The sequence below is a fragment of the Heterodontus francisci genome, chromosome 27 (genome assembly GCF_036365525.1).
Source record: "Heterodontus francisci isolate sHetFra1 chromosome 27, sHetFra1.hap1, whole genome shotgun sequence".
NCBI lineage: Eukaryota > Metazoa > Chordata > Chondrichthyes > Heterodontiformes > Heterodontidae > Heterodontus > Heterodontus francisci.
The window spans coordinates 22,234,874-22,242,681 of NC_090397.1; positions in this window are offsets into that span (position 1 = coordinate 22,234,874).

Genomic DNA, 7,808 nt, shown 5'->3' on the forward strand with positions numbered 1-7,808 from the left:
TATTTGAATTGATGATCAGTCACCATCGACTTCCTAACTAACGGAAATTGTCTTTCCCTATTCTCTCTCTTCATTTTAGAAAATTCAATTGCATCTCCTCTTTGCTTTCTCTACTTCAGTGGAAAATATGCCAGTATCTCCAATCTCTCTTGTTAAGACCTCAATAGAGACCATTAACTTTAAACAAGCCAGCATAGATTTGTTCAGGGCAAATTGAGTGAAACTAAGTTGCTGGAGTTTTTTGATGAGGTAACAGGGAGGGTTGATGAGGGTAATGCTGTTGATGTGGTGTACATAGACTTCCAAAAGGTGTTTGATAACGTGCTGTACAGAAGACTTGTGAGCAAAGTTATAGCTTATGGAATAAAAGGGATGGTAGCAATGTGGATACGAAATTGGCTGAGTGTCAGGAAACAGAAAGTTAACGGATGTTTTCCAGACTGAAGGAAGGTTTGTTGTGGAGTTCCCCCGGATTTGATCTTAGGACCCTTGCTCTTCCTGATATATATTAATGACCTGGACCTTGGTGTATAGGACACAATTTCAAAATTTGCGAATGATACGGGAATTTGGAAGCATTGTGAACTGTGAGGAGGACAGTGTAGAATTTCAAAAGGACATAGACAGGTTGGTGGAATGGGCAGACAGGTGGCAGATGAAATTTAATGCAGGGAAATGTGGAGTGATTCATTTTGGTAGGAAGAACAAGGAGAGATAATATAAAATAAAGGGTACAATCCTAAAGGGGGTGCAGGAGCAGAGGGACCCGGGTGTGTCTGTGCATAAGTCATTGAAGGTAGCAAGACAGGTTGAGAGAGTAGTTAATAAAGCATACACCATCCTAGGTTTTATTAATAGGGGCATAGAGTTTAAAGCAAGGCAGTTATGTTAAACTTGTATAGAACACTGGTTTAGCCTCAACTGGAGTTCTGTGTCCAGTTCTGGGTAACACACTTCAAGAAAGATGTGAAGGCATTAGAGAGGGTGCAGAAAAGATTCACGAGAATGGTTCCAGGGATGAGGAACTTCGGTTATGTGGATAGATTGGAGAAGTTGGGATTTTGTTTCCTTGAAGACCAGCAGATTTGACATACGCATTCAAAATCTTAAGTGGTCTGGACAGGGTAGATAGAGAAACACTGTTCCCACTGGTGGAAGGATCAAGAACAAGAGGGCACAAATTTAGAGTAATTGGCAAAAGAAGCAATGGAGACATGAACATTTTTTTTCATGCAGCAAGTGGTTAGGATCTGGAATGCACTGCCTGAGAGTTTGGTGGAGGCAGGTTCAATCGAAGTATTCAAGAGGGAATTGGATTATTATCTGTAAAGGAAGAATGTGCTGGACTATGGGGAGGAGGTGGGGGAGCGGCACTAGGTGAATTGCTCCTTTGCAGAGCCAGTGCAGACATGATGGGCCAAATGGCATCCTTCTGTGCTGTAACAATTCTGTGAAGTGATATGAACTGCCCAGACCAATTAAAGGATTACATAACAAGATTGTGTTTTAAGACTTTTACTATAACAATTAAACTCAAAAATCAACATTAATAAACAGCACTTGATAGGTATCTAGTACAGAGAATGGTATTTCCCATTAACTTATTAATGCAATGCAAAAAAGGTATCCTTGCAGTTAAAAGTCCCAAACTCCTCCCAGTTGCAATGGGTTGGATCTCAGTTCTTCTCAAAACCAATGTCATCTTTGCTCACTTCTGCTGAGCACATTCGTCTGGTCGTCTGTTAATAAATCAATCTCTGGTGACACTGTTGGTTACTTCTCCTCTGCAAACCTCAACTTTCTAATCAGGTTCAAGTCTTAGCAGCCTTTTGCTGTATCAGTGAACTAAGAGCAGCTGTTTTTTCTCTCTTTTGAGGCTGCCACTGAATGCTTTCTGGTCTGGTCTTCTCTTCCATAGTAGTAATATCACTAAACTAGTAATCCAGAGGCCCAGGATAATACCCTGGGGACACAGGTTCAAATCCCACCATGGCAGCTGGTGGAATTTAAATTCAATTAATAAATTCAATTAATCAATAAATGTCTGGACTTGAAAGCTAGCCTCAGTAATCAGTAATGGTGCCACAAAACTATCATTGATTGTTGTAAAAACCCATCTGGTTTACCAATGTCCTTTAGGGAAGGGAATCTGCCGTCCTTACCTGGTCTGGCCTACATGTGACGCCAGAGCCACAGCAATGTGGTTGACTCTTAACTGCCCTCTGAAATGGCCTAGCAAGCCACTGAGCTGTCAAGGGCAATTAGGGATGGGCAACAAATGCTGGTCATGCCAATGATGCCCACATGCCAAACCTAGGAAAGCCAGTTGAATTTATCCAGAACAAAAGTCAATAGTCATTTGCCTTTTACAATATTCAAAGTTCTTAAGTATGACCATAGGAAAATCATTTGGACCTTCCTTTGTTTCCAGGTGTAAGCCATTGCAACTTGAATTTGCAATTTTAGAGCCCCTGGCTCCATGTTTATGATCTGAGAGTCTGGGAGAGTGAATCCCATTGTCTGTTAGGTGTTACCACTTTGCACTCTGCTTTCAAAAGGGTCTTTGATCTGGATTGCTTGTGTTTATGGTGTTACAACCAGGTGAGAAAGGGATCTCAGGCTCCCCCTTCACCCCTTCTCTGGTTTGACTGCAAGAGGGTTTATCCTTTTTTAACACAGTGATTGAACTTACCACCTTAGTGAGCACTTGCTCCTGTTACTCTACTATAAGGTTGTTTTCCTTAGAGCAGAGAAGGCTGAGGGGGGACCTGATTGAGGTATGCAAAATTATGAGGGGCATTGATAGGATAGATAGGAAGAACCTTTCCCCTTAGCGGAGGTGTCAATAACCAGGGGGCATAGATTTAAGGTAAGGAGCAGGAGGTTTAGAGGAGAGTTGAGGAAAAGTCTTTTCACCCAGAGGGTGGTTGGAATCTGGAACACACTGCCTGAAGGGGTGGTGGAGGCGGGAACCCTCACAACATTTAAGAGGTATTTAGATAAGCACTTGAAATTCCATAGCATACAAGGCTACGGACCATGTGCGGGAAAATGGGATTAGATTGGATGGGTGCTTGATGGTTGGCACAGATGCCTTGGGCCGAAGGGCCTGTTTCTGTGCTGTATGACTCTATGACTCTATAATTGCCAAATAACCAATCAGACAGGTTTTCTTGTGTTTAAACAAGAAAGATATAAGTTTATTATTCTTAACACTCTAGATCTGTTAAAATTACTGAAACTACGCTACGAATTCACTCACTCATTCACACGAGAATCACACAATCACAGAGGGAATAGATTACAGAGGGAAAAACAGAGTTGGGTGGTTGGAGTAGAGTCCGGAATAAATGCAATTTATATACTGAGTCTCAGTCCCAGAGTCCTTGGTTGAAATTGTAGTCCTGAAGTCCTCGCTGGGCCACGTGCACAGTTGTGGATGCTCCATCATTGAATACATTTAAGGCTGAGATAGATAGATTTTTGGTCTCACAGGGAATCAAGGGATATGGGGAGCGGGCAGGAAAGTGGAATTGAAGCCCAAGTTCAACCATGATCGTATTGAATGGCGGAGCAGGCTCGATGGGCCTTATGGTCTACTTCTGCTCCTTTTTTTGTGTTCTTGTGTTGTGGGCTTGCTTCCCAGGCTCCAGAAGGCAGAAGAGGGGGTTTTGACCCTTGTACCCTAGTTGTTGGTTGTGGTGGTCTGTAGACTTGGCTTTACCAGTTGCAGCCGGGTCTTCTCTGGATCTGTACTGGAGAGAGAGAGAGAGAGAGAGAGAGGGGGTTGCTCCCTTGATGGCTTAACAGTTATTCTTTTCTGCTTTCCAAGTCAAAGCGTACAGCCTCCCCTGAGCTGCCCAAGCAGTCACATGACATTATCAAACCTCTTTGTGTTTTAATGAGGTCCTTCTAGAATTTTCTCTCAGCTTCAAGGCTTTACCCCTAAGGCTGTCCATTCACATGGTGGGAGGGATTGGCTCTTTCAAAGTCAATGGGTGTTGATGACCTCTGACGAGCGCATTAATAAGGCCATTTCAGGAAATTTAATCAGAGAGCACCCCATTGTTCTGGCTAGGTTGAGTCAGTCATGTTGTCTCCAGTCTACTGTGTTTGTGTTTCATATGTAAATTGCAGTGGCCATCTTGGCTGCCAGCTTTTCTCTTTCACAGAATCGTTAAAGCGCATAAGCCATTCGGCCCATCATATCCGCACTGGCTCTCTGAAAGAGCAATTCATTCAGTTCCATTCCCCTGCCTTTTCCCCATAACCCTGCACATTCTTCTGTTTCATATAACTGTCGAATTCCCTTTTGAATGCTTCATTTGAACCTGCCTCCACCACGTTCTCAGGCAGCACATTCCCGACCTTAACCATTCGCTGTGTGAAAAAGTTTTTTCTCTTGCCACTTTTGCTTCTCTTACCAAATATTTTAAATATGTGCCCTCTCGTTCTTGATCCTTTCACGAGTCGGAATATTTTCTCTCTATCTACTCTGTCCAGACCCCTCACGATTTTGAATACCTCTATCAAATCACCTCTCAGCCTTCTCTTCTCCAAGGAAAACAGTCCTAAGTTCTCCAATTTATCTTCATAACTGAAATTCCTCATCCCTCGAACAATTCTCGTGAATCTTCTCTGTACTCTTTCCAATACCCTCACGTCTTTCCTCAAGTGTGGCACCCAGAATTAGACGCAATACTCCTGCTGAGGCCGAACGAGTGTGAACAATTGCACGCCTTTTGAAAGTCCATGTCCACCACATCAACAGCATTGCCCTCATCAACCCTCTCTGTTACCTCCTCAAAAAACTCCAGCAAGTTAGTTAAACATGATTTTTCCTCAAGAAATCCATGCTGGCTTTCCTTAATTAACTTGCATTTGTCCATGTGACTATTCATTTTGTCCTAAATTATTTTATCTCGAAGTTTTCCCACCACCGAAGTTAAACCAACTGGCCTATAGTTGCTGGGCTTATCTTTACACCCTTTTTTGTTCAACATAACTTCCTTGCTCTTGTACTCAACGCCCCTATTAATATAGCCCAGGATACTGTCCTGAAGAGGCAGTACTGGACCTAATCCGAGGGAATGAAGCCAGACAAGTGGTAGAAGTGTCAGTGGGGGTGCATTCTGGGGACAGTGACCATAACTCTGTAAGATTTCCGATAGTTACGGAAGAGGACAAAGAGGGACCGGAAATAAAAGTACTGAATTGGGGGAAGGCCGATTTCAATATGATAAAACAGGATCTGGCCTTGTAGGAAAGTCTACATCAGACCAGTAGGAGTCATTCAAAAAGGAAATAGTGAGAATTCAGGGCCAACATGTTCCCGTTATGGTGAAGGGTAGGACCAACAAGTTCAGGGAACCCTGGATGTCAAGGGATATAGAAGATTGGATGAGGAAAAAAAAGGAGGCTTATGGCAGATTCAGAGTGCTGAAAACAGCGGAGGCCCTGGAGAAGTATAGAAAGTGTAGGGGGGTACTTAAAAAGTAATTAGGAGAGCGAAGAGGGGACATGAAAAAACACTGGCAAGCAAGATAAAGGAAAATCCCAAGGCATTTTTATAAGTATATTAAGGGCAAGAGGATAACCAGGGAAAGAGTAGGGCCCATTAGGGACCAAAATGGCAATCTGTGTTTGGAGCCAGAGGACATAAGTGAGGTTTTAAATGATTATTTTTCATCTATAGAGAAGGACGATATAGGTGTAGAGATCAGGGAGGGGGATTGTGATATACTTGAACATATCAGCATTGAAAGGGAGGAAGTATTAGCTGTTTTAGGGGGCTTAACAGGGGATAAATCCCCAGGCCCAGACGAGATATATGAGGCAAGGGAGGAGATAGCAGGGGCTCTGACACAAATTTTCAAATCCTCTCTGTCCACAGGAGAGGTACCAGAGGACTGGAGAACAGCAAATGCGGTACCATTATTCAAGAAGGGTAGCAGGGATAAACCAAGTAATTACAGGCCAGTGAGTCGAACATCAGTGGTAGGGAAACTATTGGAAAAAATTCTGAGGGACAAGATTAATCTCCACTTGGAGAGGCAAGGATTAATCAGGGATAGTCAGCATGGCTTTGTCAAGGGCAGATCGTGTCTAATAAGCTTGATTGAATTTTTCAAGGAGGTGACTAGATGTGTAGATGAGGGTAAGGCAGTTGATGTAGTCTACATGGACTTTAGTAAGGCTTTTGATAAGGTCCTGCATGGGAGTTTGGTTAAGAAGGTAAAAGCCCATGGGATCCAGGGCAATTTGGATCCAAAATTGGCTTAGTGGCAGGAAGCAGAGGGTGATGGTCGAGGGTTGTTTTTGCGAGTGGAAGCCAGTGATGTACCACAGGGATTGGTGCTGGGACCCTTGCTGTTTGTAGTGTACATTAATGATTTCGACTGGAATATAGGAGATATGATCAGTAAGTTCGCAGATGACATGAAGATTTGTGGTGTCGTAAATAGTGAGGAGGAAAGCCTTAGATTACTGGACAATATAGATGGGCTGGTAAGATGGGCGGAGTAGTGGCAAATGGAGTTCAATCCTGAGAAGTGTGAGGTGATGCATTTTGGGATCACTAACAAGGCAAGGAAATAAACAATGAATGGCAGGACCCTAGGAAGTACAGAAGGTCAGAGGGACCTTGGTGTACTTGTCCATAGATCACTGAAGGCAGCAGCACAGGTAGATAAGGTGGTTAGGAAGGCATATGGCATATTTGCCTTTATTAGCATTAGCATAGAATATAAGAGCAGGGAGGTATGATGGAGCTGTATAAAACGCTAGTTAGGCCACAGCTGGAGTACAGTTCTGGTCACCGCACTATAGGAAGGATGTGATTGCACTGGAGAAAGTGCAGAGGAGATTCACCAGGATGTTGCCTGGGCTGGAGCATTTCAGCTATGACAAGAGACTGGATAGGCTCGGGTTGTTTTCCTTAGAAAAGAGAAGACTGAGGGGGGACCTGATTGAGGTATACAAAATTATGAGGGGCATTGTTAGAATAGATAGGGAGAAACTTTTTCCCTTAGTGGAGGGATCAATAACCGGGGGCATAGATTTAAGGTAAGGGGCAGGAGGTGTAGAGGGGATTTGAGGAAACATCTTTTCACCCAGAGGGTGGTTGGAATCTGGAACACACTGCCTGAAGGGGTGGTAGAGGCAGGTACCTTCACAACATTTAAGTAGTATTTAGATGAGCACTTGAAACGCCATAGCATACAAGGCTACGTGCCAAATGCTGGAAAAGAGGATTAGAATAGTTAGGTGCTTGATGCCTGGCACAGACACGATGGGCCGAAGGGCTTGTTTCTGTGATGTATAACTCTATGTCTCCATGACTGTATGCTTCATTAACTGCTCTCTGAATCTGTCCTGCCACCTTCAATGACTTGTGCACGTATACACCTAGGTCCCTCTACTCCTGCACCCCCCCCCCCTTAGAATTGTACTCTTTATTCTATATTGTCTCTCCATGTTCTTCCTCCCAAAATGAATCACTTCATATTTCTCTGCATTGAACTTCATCTGCCACCTGTCTGCCCATTCCACTAATTTATCTATGTCCTTTTGAAGTTCTACACTATCCTCCTCACAGTTCACAATGCTTCCAAGTTTCGTATCATCTGCAACCTTAGAAATTCTGCCCTGTACACCAAGATCTCTGTCACTCAGCCAATCTCATAGCCATGTTGCTACTATCCCTTTTATTCCATGAGCTGCAAGTTTGCTCACAAGTCTGTTGTGTGGCACTGTATCAAATGCCTTTTGAAAGTCCATGTACATCACATCAACAGCATTGCCCTCAT